The 13,469-nt window shown below is 38.9% G+C and overlaps 1 long non-coding RNA gene across 1 annotated transcript; it reads right to left on the bottom strand.

Moving 5' to 3' along the window:
- Positions 1-3,314: 3,314 nt before the first annotated feature.
- LOC111977441 (uncharacterized) lies at positions 3,315-5,885 on the bottom strand. Its single transcript, XR_002879051.2, has 2 exons — positions 4,347-5,885; positions 3,315-4,095 (listed from the first exon to the last, which is right to left on the bottom strand). It is a non-coding gene; the product is annotated as an uncharacterized lncRNA (long non-coding RNA).
- Positions 5,886-13,469: the final 7,584 nt, after the last annotated feature.

Genomic DNA, 13,469 nt, shown 5'->3' with positions numbered 1-13,469 from the left:
AATTCATCAGTAAAATGGCCTTGTATTATCTAACAAAAGCTTTATGTACAAGTAATCTAATATACCAACTCCAGGATTCTATAAGACCCTCACAACATTATGTATGTACAGAGCCACTGACATTGTGAGCTATGTCCAACCAATATTAGGAGTGATGACAAAGACYTTTTAAACACATTTTGTTACGTTACAGCCTTATTCTAAAATGGATTAAATAAATGTTTTCCCCATCAATCGACACACAATACCTCAAATGACAATGTGAAAACAGGTTTATAAACTTTTTTTCCAAATATATTAAAAAGAAAAACAAATTATTTACATCAGTATTCAGACCCTTTGCTATGAGACTCGAAATTGAGCTCAGGTGCAACCTGTTTAAATTGAACATCCTTGAGATGTTTCTACAACTTAATTGGAGTCCATATGTGGTAAATTCAATTTATTGGACATGATTTGGAAAGGCCCACACCTGTCTATATAAAAGGTCCGACAGTTGACAGTGCATGTCRGAGCAWAAACAAATCCATGAGGTCGAAGGAATTGTCCATAGATCCCCCAGAGACAGGTTTGGGTCGAGGTACAGAACTGGGGAAGGGTACCAAAAAATGTCTGCAGCATTGAAGGTCCCGAAGAACACAGTGGAAGAAGTTTGGAACCACCAAGACTCTTCCTAGAGCTGACCACACGGCCAAACTGAATAATCTGTACTGGTACTCCCTGTATATAGCCTCACTATTGTTATTTTACTGCTGCTCTTTTGTTACTTTATTTCTTATTCTTATTTATTTTAATTTAAAATGCATTGATGATTAGCTTGTAAATAAGCATTTCACCTGTTGTATTTGGCGCATGTGACAAATAGAATTTGATACGACTTTAATCCGGGGAGAAGGGCCTTGGTCAGGGAGCTGACCAAGAACCCAATGGTTACTCTGACAGAGCTCCATAGTTCCTCTCTGGCGATGGGAGAACCTTCCAGGACAACCATCTCTGCAGCACTCCATCAATCAGGCCTTTATGGTAGAGTGGCCAGACAGAAGCCACTCCTCAGTAAAAGGCACATGAGAGCCCGCTTGGAGTTTGACAAAAGTCACCTAAAGSTCTCTGACCATGAGAAACARGATTCTCTGGTCTGATGAAACCAAGATTGAACTATTTGGCCTGAATGCCAAGCGTCACGTCTGGAGGAAACATTCCACCATCTCTATGGTGAAACATGGTGGTGGCAGCATCATGCTGTGGGGATGTTTTTCAGCAGCAGGGACTGGGAGACTAGTCAGGATCGGAGGAATGATGAACAGAGCAAAGTACAGAGAGATCCTTGATGAAAAACCTGCTCAGGACCTCAGACTAGGGTGTAGTTCACCTTCCAACAGGACAACAACCCTAAGCACACAGCCAGACAACGCATAGTGGCTTTAGGCAAGTCTCTGAATATACTTGAGTGGCCCAGCCGGACTTGACCCAATCGAACATCTCTGGAGTGACCTGAAAATAGCTGTGCAGCGACGCTCCCCATCCAACCTGACAGAGCTTGAGAGGATCTCCAGAGAAGAATGTGAGAAACTCCCCAAATACAGGTGTGCCAAGCTTGTAGCGTCATACCCAAGAAGACTTGAGGCTGTAATCGCTCAATCGCAAAGGTGCTTCAACACGAGTAAAGGGTCTGAATACTTACCTTTTATTTTTTATACATTTGCAAAAGAAAATKTTGCTTTGTCATTATGTGGTATTGTGTGTAGATTGATGAGGAAAAATAACTATTTCATAMATTTTAGAATAAGCCTGTAACGTAACAAGATGTAGAAAAAGTCAAGGGGTCTGAATGCTTTCTGAATGCACTGTACTATTTGCTGTGACATTAGGGGGTCCACCCTTTAACCCCTGCCAAGAGATCTCTTTGACCTGTCTTTTCAACATGAGTGGTAAGGTACTTTAAGTCTGTCCTGCTATTCAAAAGCAATCAAGTGCTGCATCAGAGTAAGAATGACAAGATAAGAACCCCTTACAGAAGTGGAAGATAGTTTACATCAGGATGAACAATGTTAATTTGCTCCTATTTATGTGTAATATGTTGAATTTATACAACATGTGGATCTAATCTTGAATGCTGATTGGTTAAAACCGCATTCCAGCTGGTGTCTATTCCACAAGTTAACACCGGCTAAATCTATGACATTAAAATGCCTACTTACTCTGTTCCATCTGATTGCGCAATCCACTGTCCTATCAGCCCAGCCAAGGCATTTATAAACTTGATCTCCACAAAAAAAATATCTAGACATTATCTCACATTTTCTTTTAGACAAACATTCAGTTTTCAACAGCAGAGATTTGTATAAACCTTGCTGTCTGTCTCTCCGACATTTGCAACACTTTCAATATTCAAATTCAATCTCCAAATATCTCATAGTAATGAACGAGTCGGGATGAGACAGACAGGCAGGCAGCTTTTGTCAGCCTGTCGAAATTATGAATCAGCATCATGCTTATGGATATATACAAAGAACTATCAATAGAAAACAGGTAAAACAAAACAAAGTGCAGCTAGTTTGCCGTCTTTCCAGCTTCAGTCTGAAGTGATTGTGTTGGCTAGCTCCTCTGAACAAGTGTCCTGACGAGAGAGCACAGTTTCTACGCCAGGCAAAATCGCACATTAGCTCATTGTTATGGATGTATCCAAATAAATGTCACTAGCAAACAGCTTAAATAAGCTACTTTGCTGTTATTCTGGCTGCACTGTTTGATGTGACTAAGTTAGCCATAGTTGGCTAGCTAACAAGCAACGGATAAGAACGTTGCCAGCCTGTATGTAGATACAGAACAAAAAGACTGAACGACTGGGTCGCRTCTCTGGCAACTGAACCAATAGAACGAACGGCCAAACGGCTTGCGTAGCAACCCTAGATTTGTATCGGGACAATATTTATTTTTCATGAAAATATGTCAATCATTATTTTAATATGTTAGTAACCCGTTGTATAAAAGTGATAATGGCCTCGAAGCCGRTATTTTGAGGATATATAGGATATAACAACACCCGTGCCAAAATATCCTCCAAACCCCGGCTTCTTGGGCATTATCACTTAAATGTTATCTGTAAATAGTAAAATAAATTGGTCTTCTTCTACTGGCCACCTACTTGTGTTCTTTCACAAATACCATCAAGACTTTCTGTCTGTAATAATAAAGCTCTTTTGTGAGGAAAAACAAATTCTGATTGGCTGGAACTGGCTCCTCGGTGGGTGGGCCTATGCCCTCCCAGGCCCACCYATGGCTGCGCCCCTGCCCAGTCATGTGAAGTCCAAAGGTTAGGGCCTAATTTCTTTATTTCAATTGACTGATTTCCTTCTATGAACTGTAACTCAGTAAAATCTTTGAAATTGTTCCATGTTGAGTTTATATTTTGTAATTGTAATTGCTCAGTATAATTATGAGCAGATATTAAACAATGAAACTGTTTGAACCTCAGAACAGCCCCCCAATATCCTGCCAGCTTYTAAGAAATACACACAAAATGTTAAAATACAACAGCTAAAGGATTTGTGTATTAACACGTTAATCCGTTCAGCTGRCTAGCAAATGAGCCAAATCAAGCGCTGATTGAGCAATGTCTGTTGTCACCTCCAGAGATTGGACAGTTTGATGAGCCGAGCTGGTGATCCCTCTTTTCTGCATCTGGGGGCATRTTGTCCATCAACAGGGCACGGATATCATCCGCCTGATGGAGGAGGCATTACTGGGTGACACAATATATTGAATGGGAATTATAGTGAGCAGACTACATCATTGTAAATCAGATACTTATTTGCCCAACTAGAAATATATAACACATGCATACATCCACCATGTCTACCATTTAAAAAACTATGAGAGCTCTCTTGCTTTTGAACTTGATCAGGAAGGCTGCAATGTCCACRTGCTGTAGAGTAGAGACAAAGGAAGGAAGTGACAGAGGACATGATTTAACCTCATCAGGATTTGCCCAAAGACTGATGATATCTAGGCTTTCCACAAGGTCACTTTCATCRCTGTGTGGRTGTTTTGACAGAAACCGGCAGTCCAAATCAGAGTTACGAGTACGATTATTTTCTGTAGGAAAGAGACCAACAAACTAGTTTGTAAGATTTATGGATAGCATTTTCAATAGTTTCTGTGTTATACTTCTAAAGCCATATGGTTATGCCTCTCATCAAAGCTCATAAAAAATATTAGATGCACACAAGCACCATTGTCAATCCAAATGTAGAGTAGAATATAAAAGAGAAACTTTTGTATTCACCCAAAATGCTGAACTACTGTACCATTAAGGATCTACTGCATGGTTTGTCAAATTGGCTAACCTGCTAAGCTGAGGGGTGAGAACATTGCCTGGTGATGTCAGCAGCCTCCAGCTCCATTGTAGTCAGTCAGGTAGCTCTCTGGTAGAGGCAAGGAATCAACAGCGGCTGGCTTGGAACACACAAGTGAAATTGGATMAAATGCGATTAACAACGTTAGCTGGAACCCACAGAGGACTTCAGGTAAGTGGCACGTGAAAACAAATGGTAAATGGCACTCACGCCAATAAAGAAGTATKGAAAACATTTGCGRGCAAACTGGGATAGAGTGTAGGTTTGTGGGTATTGGATTTGGATCCTCTCTGCTCAGCTGAGGTGTGGAAACATCACCTGGTGACATAAGCAGCCTCCTGTAGTTGTGTTCAGGAACACAAGGGGTGTCCTCAACGACATAAACATTTCATTCACTATCACAGCTATATCATTGGGATGTAGGGCTACATCTGACATACAACTGGTGTCATCATGCATATCCAGCACCACAGTGATATCACTGATCAAGATCCGCATCATCAAGTGCCTCAACGATGTTACTTACACAGTGTGATCATGTGCAGCAGACGCTTTCGCATCATCAACATTGCCACTTACCTCTGTACCTGCTGTATTTCTTCATCTTTCCCTAGGGCATTGTGACCKCTTTTGAAGACCACCTTTTCATCTGAATCTTCTAAAATAACTTTGCTGTCAAGCAATGTAGACACAATGATCAATGTAATTACACCTGGCCCAAGTTTTACTTAGCATGTATGAGCTAGATAGCAGGATAGTATTGGTGTTTACCTAGTCAGCTATAGAAACAAGTGTTTGTGGAAGTTATTTAATGCGATTTGACGCACACTAGCTTGCTAGATAGCTACTAGCTATTGAGAATCACTAGCTAGGCAAACGGCACAATTTGAAATTACATTTTATTTGGGGGGGTTAAAGTAGCTAGCTAACATTAGTTATAGCCAGGCTGACTTGGAGACATACTAGGTCTGTCACATTTAGCTTGTTAGTGAGCTTGCGCTCTTGAAATGGATCCACGTGGATTCTAGTTAGATAGCTTATTTTAGCTAGATAGCTACCATGCTAGCTAGAACGTTGATTCACGTGAACTCTAACGTTAGATAGCTAGCTAACTAAGCCCCGCCAGAGTCGTGCCACCTACTATGTTGCCTTATTGACAGCATTTGAATTGATGTCMCTCAATAAATATTATCCTCACAATTATATTTTCAGACATTGTGTTTATAGCTATAATAGCAACTAGCAAACAACCCTGTCAAGATGCCGTTAGCTGATGTTAGTTAGCTATGTGTTAGATTCCAGTACAACACAAATCGTTAACCGATCTACATTCATCATGACAACAGCCATAAAAACAAAATCATAATAACAAAAAAATTGTTTAGACTGCTTCGCATGTTTGATGCAGTTGAAAGCTGAACACAACAGCATATTCAGGTTCTTGCTGMGTCTCTTTTTCCTGATTCTGTCTGGTGCAAAGAATTCCCTTGGCTCCTTGAGCAACAAGCAGGTCCAGGTCGAGAGCGAGTGAGTTTTACCTTCAGCGTGTGCATGTGGCATAARCTCGCYCACGTCACAGCATGAAATGTTAATAWCTGTGACTGATGGGGGAGGGGAATAGGCCTCTAAGACAATTACTTGAATAATTCAATTGACGTTTTGTTTACAAAGTTGATGACTAAAGTGTCTTGTCTGAAATTTAAAAATGTGAGTTCTCTATATGTCCGTCAATGGGAATTGTCTTTATAGTCCGTACTGCAGCTAAACTGCAATACCGAAAATACCCTCTGAGCACAGTGGAAAGCGTGTTTCCAGACTAGCCTAGTCCCTTGCCCCTTTTACAATACTGTAATGAAACAGCAGGGAGCAGGTCTCGAAACCTCGACCTTCGAGCCCGAGGTCCGGCGCGCTATCGACTGTGCCGCAAAAGCATGCTACATGCATTCCTGTAAGACGTAGAGTCGCAAGCTAGCGCGAGGACGCGCTCTTTGAAAGGAGGGAGAAGTGTAACAACTCTGGCAGTTTTGACACCAATGGTTTCTATGGTTTTGATAGCATTTAGCCATGGGCGGATTGTCTGTCTGGCAAATGCCAGAAGGCCCGGACCATCTTTTATTAGGATGGGCTGGACGAAATTGACCCCCCAAAATTGTAGATTTMAAATATGGACACGGCCGGCAGACCATGAGCTTGTTTTAAAAATGTTTATGTTTATGTTTATGTTCAAAGTAGGCAAAGGGTGACTACTTTGAAGAATCTCAAATATAAAATATATTTTGATTTATTTAACACTTTTTTTAGTTACTACATGATTCCATATGTGTTATTTCATAGTTTTGATGTCTTCACTATTATTCTACAATGTAGAAAATAGTACAAATAAAGAAAAACCCTGGAATGAGTAGGTGTGTCCAAACTTTTGACGGGTACTGTATATATTATTTAACTTTAAATGAAAAAATGCTCCAGTCTGAACTTAAACGAGTAAAACCAGGTRGAAAGTGTGTAGAAATTATAATGAATTTAAAAAAAATTACAATAATTTAATCTCTGAACAAGTTTTCAATCACAGTTTTTGCAATATAGAGCTATTATCAGCTCTATTTTGTTTGATTGTGTGGTCTCAAGCCAGTGAGTTTATTAACATTCTTCATCAAGAATATGGGCAATATTTAATTATTAACAATGAAGGAGGTGGGAATATTGTTCCCTTGTCATATAATTGCTACATTTACTATCAATATAGCATTACAATCGTTCTCCAGATTGTACTTTGTTTTCGCGATGCAAAAATTGAGTCGCGACTGAGACAACCTGGTTCAGTTTGGGTCCCAAGGCAAAACCAGTTGAGAACCACTGATGTAGCTTACTACTACCGCCAGTTAGGMTTAATATTTTGGCTGTAGGCTATATTGTATGAAATATATGTTTAATACCTACTATAGTAGGCTAAGTAAGGAAGGGGGGATTCGGGAGAACATTTAGACACTAGGCTACTTGCAATATAGCCTAACAAGCCGTTAGATTGGCTTTTATAACACATAGGTAAGGCAATAGCCATCTACTAGACATTTATACAGTGCTTTTTACTAAACACAATCATCATATATTACAATAAAGGTCAATTCGGGGACTCTCTGTGTATTTTAATTGTTTAATCAATGTTTATTCGCTTCTGAATCTCTTCAACCCAGTGAGTGAGTTTATGAGCTGTAGTAACAAGTGACTCTGGTGTTGGATTAGGAAAGTCCTGCCTATCCCGCTTATTTCATTCGCTGATAGTCCCGTCACTTCTTGGCAGAAAGATACGCATGCCCAGAGGAAGCACAATGCTGGAAATCTACCCACATCCACATAAACTAGTCCCAGCATCTTCCTTTGACCAACACATAATGTTGTATATTGAATTCAATAGAAGAAAACAGAGACGTCTTTAATGTAGCCATTGGCTACAGCCAAAACATTAAGGAACTGACAGTCTCTCTCTCTCCTTCTCTCTATCTGTATTCCTCAATTTAATTATATGTAGACTATTATTTAATCACTTATCTAAAGTGGGCAGGGGGAAAACTTGAAATGCACTAATTTGACATATGTAGTACCACCCATCGGGTATAGTTGTTAATGAATAAACACATATATTAGACCAAGAAAATCAATTATATAATAACTTTGGAGTTACACTTTATTTTAAGGGTCCGTCATAAACCATTTATAAAGCGTTTATAAATCGTGTGTTCACCATTTATTAATCATTACTCCCACATTAATAAACCATTTATTAGTCATTGGTAAAGTATTTTTTCAGTCCCTAATCTAAAGTGAGTGCTATTTAWTCTTTATAAACACTTTATAAATGTTTTATAAATGTAATTTCTCACAAAAAGAAGGGCATGCCATTGGTAGCCATTCCTGCTGTACCTTGTAAAAGAACAAGCACACAACACAGGATGTTTAAGGAAATATTTATACGTGTGAATAATTAGCTAAGTAACATTTACAAATGTGTGAGTAATGATTAATAAATGGTGAGCAAACAGTTTGTAAATGCCTTATAAATGCCTTTTAAATGTTTTATTATGGAGCCTTAAAAATAAAGTGTTATCCTAGGAGGTTGGTGGGCCCAGTGTGGTCCTCTGGTCCCAGTGATGCCAGGCTTAGTGGCACAGACATCTCAGCTGTGTAGTGGATGTAGGGAGAAAACAGAGAGACACTGACACATGTACAGTTGAAGTCGGAAGTTTACATACACAGCCAAATACATTTAAACTCAGCTTTGTACAATTCCTGTCTCTTATACACATCTAGATGTGTATAAGAGACAGTAATATACCTGACCGTAACAGATCAAAGATGTTTGACCAAATTCGTAGTTACTGCGTTTTGCCATTATAGTGCAGTGTGTGTGAATGTGCTTTGTGGGAATTTTATAGAAATGTATTTTATACTGGCACAAATCAGATTTCCCTCTGGGGATCAGTACAGTTCATTAATTCAGTACCCCAGACCAGACTGTCCCAGGTATCTTACCTTGAGGTACGTGCTGGGGAAGTGGGACTGCATGAAATTGGTGATGACCTCTACGTCACAGGAAGACACAGCCAGGTACATCTTCACCATGAAGCTGCTGCCAAACCTGAGAGAAACACACATCATCACGAAGGAATGTTGACTATTTTATTACCAATCAGAGTTAATGTCTGTTGGAAGGGGAGATATTAGGCAGTAGGGAACCGGCATGAGGGCCTTCTACGACTTCAGAGAAGGCCTAACGATTTCAAAAATATTTGTTGTAGTTTAAAAATATACATTTACTTTTAATTTCAATTTAATCTTTTCAATAATATTTCAATTATATTCTAACTATATTCCTATTTTCAATTATATTCTGATTTAATCTCTTCAGTTTGTGTTGGAAAGGAAAGGGTTAACACCGAAGAGAAAAAAAATCCAATCAGAATTTTTCTTTGGTGGTCTCTAGGGACATAAATCAGCCATTCGTTAAGTCAGCCATTGGCTAGGCCCTCAGAAACCTGCCATACAACTGTATTAGGGCAGAATGTTGGAGTAAAAGTGGAATCAACTAATCACATTAACGGGTGGGACCCGTTTTACAAAAACGTATAGAAATGTCCGTCTTCTCGAAGGCCCCTCACATTAATAAACCATTTATTAGTCATTAGTAAAGTATTTTTCAGTCCCTAATCTAAAGTGAGTGCTATTTAATCTTTATAAACACTTCATAAAGGTTTTGAGTGACCAGTGTAATTTCTCACAAAAAGAAGGGCATGCCATTGGTAGCCATTCCTGCTGTACCTTGTAAAATAACAAGCACACGACACAGGATGTTTAAGGAAATATTTATACGTGTGAATAATTAGCTAAGTAACATTTACAAATGTGTGAGTAATGATTAATAAATGGTGAGCAAACCTGAGCACAGTGGAAAGCGTGTTTCCAGACTAGCCTAGTCCTTTCCCCTTTTACAATACTGTAATGAAACAGCAGGGAGCAGGTCTTCGAATCCTCGACCTTCGAGCCCGAGGTCCGGCGCTTTCGACTGTGCCGCAAAAAGCATGTTACATGCATTCCTGTAAGACGTAGAGTCGCAAGCTAGCGCGAGGACGCGCTCTTTGAAAGGAGGGGAGAAGTGTAACAACTCTGGCAGTTTTTTGACTACCAATGGTTTCTATGGTTTTGATAGCATTTAGCCATGGGCGGATTGTCTGTCTGGCAAATGCCAGAAGGCCCGGACCATCTTTTATAGGATGGGCTGGACGCAAATTGACCCCCCCAAAATTGGTAGATTTAAAATATGGACACGGCCGGCAACCAATGAGCTTGTTTTAAAAATGTTTATGACTTCAAAGTAGGCAAAGGGTGACTACTTTGAAGAATCTCAAATTATAAATATATTTTGATTTATTTAACACTTTTTTTTAGTTACTACATGATTCCATATGTGTTATTTCATAGTTTTTGATGTCTTCCATCTATTATTCTACAATGTAGAAAATAGTAACAAATAAGAAAAAACCCTGGAATGAGATGGTGTGTCCAAACTTTTGACGGGTATGTATATATTATTTACACTTTAAAATGAAAAAATGCTCCAGTCTGAACTTAAACGAGTAAAACCAGGTAGAAAGTGTGTAGAAATTATATATGAATTTAAAAAAATTACAATAATTTAATCTCTGAACAAGTTTTTCAAATCACAGTTTTTGGCAATATAGAGCTATTATAGCTCTATTTTGTTTGATTGTGTGGTCTCAAGCCAGTGAGTTTATAACATTTTCATCAAGAATATGGGCAAATATTTAATTATTAACATGAAGGAGGTGGAATATTGTTCCTTGTCATATAATTGCTAACATTTACTATCAATATAGCATTACAATCGTTCTCCAGATTGGTACTTTGTTTTCGCGATGCAAAAAATTGAGTCGCGACTGAGACAACTCTGGTTCAGTTTGGGTCCCAAGGCAAACCAGTTGAGAACCACTGATGTAGCTTTACTACTACCCAGTTAGGATTAATATTTTGGCTGTAGGCTATATTGTATGAAATATATGTTTAATACCTACTATAGTAGGCTAAGTAAGGAAGGGGGGATTCGGGAGAACATTTAGACACTAGGCTATTGCAAATATAGCCTAACAAGCCGTTAGATTGGCTTTTAATAAAACATAGGTAAGGCAATAGCCATCTACTAGACATTTATACAGTGCTTTTTACTAAACACAATCATCATATATTACAATAAAGGTCAATTCGGGGACTCTCTGTGTATTTTAATTGTTTAATCAATGTTTATTCGCTTCTTGAACTCTTCACCCAGTGAGTGAGTTTTTATGAGCTGTAGTAACAAGTGACTCTGTGTTTGGATTAGAAGTCCTGCCTATCCCGCTTATTTCATTCGCTGATAGTCCGTCACTTCTTGGCAGAAAGATACGCATGCCCGAGGAAAGCACAATGCTGGAAATCTACCCACATCCACATAAACTAGTTCCAGCATCTTCCTTTGACCAACAATAATGTTGTATATTGAATTCAATAGAAGAAACAGAGACGTCTTTAATGTAGCCATTGGCTACAGCCAAAACTTAAGGAACTGACAGTCTCTCTCTCTCCTTCTCTCTATCTGTATTCCTCAATTTAATTATATGTAGACTATTATTTAATCACTTACTAAAGTGGGCAGGGGGAAAACTTGAAATGCAACTAATTTGACCATATGTAGTACACCCCCATCGGGTATAGTTTGTTAATGAATAACACATATATTAGACCAAGAAAATCAATTATATAATAACTTTGGAGTTACACTTTATTTTAAGGGTCCGTCATAAACCATTTATAAAGCGTTTATAAATCGTGTGTTCACCATTTATTAATCATTACTCCACATTAATAAAACATTTTATTAGTCATTGGTAAAGTATTTTTCAGTCCCTAATCTAAAGTGAGTGCTATTTAATCTTTATAAAACTTTATAAATGTTTTATAAAATGTAATTTCTCACAAAAAGAAGGGCATGCCATGGTAGCCATTCCTGCTGTACCTTGTAAAAGAACAAGCACACAACACAGGATGTTTAAGGAAATATTTATACGTGTGAATAATTAGCTAAGTACAATTTACAAATGTGTGAGTAATGATTAATAAATGGTGAGCAAACAGTTTGTAAATGCCTTATAAATGCCTTTTAAATGTTTTATTATGGACCTTAAAAATAAAGTGTTATCCTAGAGGTTGGTGGGCCCAGTGTGGTCCTCTGGTCCCAGTGATGCAGGCTTAGTGGCACAGACATCTCAGCTGTGTAGTGGATGTAGGGAGAAAACAGAGAGACACTGACACATGTACAGTTGAAGTCGGAAGTTTACATACACAGCCAAATACATTTAAACTCAGCTTTGTACAATTCCTGACATGTAATCAGAGTAAAAAGTCCCTATTTTAGGTCAGTCAGGATCACCACTTTATTTTAAGAATGTGAAATGTCAGATTAATAGTAGAGAGAATGATTTATTTCAGCTTTTATTTCTTTCATACACATTCCCAGTGTGTCAGAAGTTTACATACACTCAATTAGTATTGGTAGCATTGCCGTCAAATTGTTTAACTTGGGTCAAATGTTTCAGGTAGCCTTCCACAAGCTTCCCACAATAAGTTGGGTGCATTTTGGCCCATTCCTCCTAACAGAGCTGGTGTATCTGAGTCAGGTTTGTAGGCCTCCTTACTCGCACACGTTTTTTCAGTTCTACCCACAAATTTTTATAGGATGAGGTCAGGGCTTTGTGATGGCCACTCCAATACGTTGACTTTGTTGTCCTTAACCATTTTCCACAACGTTGGAAGTATGCTTGGGGTCATTGTCCATTTGGAAGACCAATTGCGACCAAGCTTTAATTCCTGACTGATGTCTTGAGATGTGCATCAACATATCCACATAATTTTCCTACCTCATGATGCCATCTATTTTGTGAAGTGCACCAGTCCCTCCTGCAGAACAAGCACCAACACAACATGATGCTGCACCCCCCGTGCTTCACAGTTGGGATGCTGTTCTTCGGCTTGCAAGACTCCCCTTTTTCATCCAACACGTACAATGGTCATTATGGCCAAACAGTTCTATTTTGTTTTCATCAGACCAGAGGACATTCTCCAAAAAGTATGATCTTTGTCCCCATTGCAGTTGCAAACCAAAGTCTGTCTTTTTTATGGCGGTTTTGGATTAGTGGCTTCTTCCCTTGCTGAGCGGTCTTTCAGGTTATGTCGATATAGGACTTGTTTTACTGTGGATATAGATACTTCTGTACCTGTTTCCTCCATCTTCACAAGGTCCTTTGCTGTTGTTCTGGGATTTATTTCCACTTTTCGCACCAAAATACGTTAATCTCTAGGTGACAGAACGCGTCTCCTTCCTGAGCGGTATGACGGCTGTGTGGTCTCATGGTGTTTATACTTGCGTACTATTGTTTGTACAGATGAACGTGGTACCTTCAGGCATTTGGAATTGCTCCCAAGGATGAACCACATCTGTGGAGATCTACAATTCTGAGGTCTTGTGTCTTTTGATTTTCCCATGATGTCAAGCAAAGAGGCACTGTT

Source organism: Salvelinus sp. IW2-2015, linkage group LG2, assembly GCF_002910315.2.
Source record: "Salvelinus sp. IW2-2015 linkage group LG2, ASM291031v2, whole genome shotgun sequence".
Classification (NCBI taxonomy): domain Eukaryota; kingdom Metazoa; phylum Chordata; class Actinopteri; order Salmoniformes; family Salmonidae; genus Salvelinus; species Salvelinus sp. IW2-2015.
The sequence above is the reverse complement of the archived record's forward strand: the minus strand, read 5'-3'. Positions and strand labels throughout refer to the sequence as shown.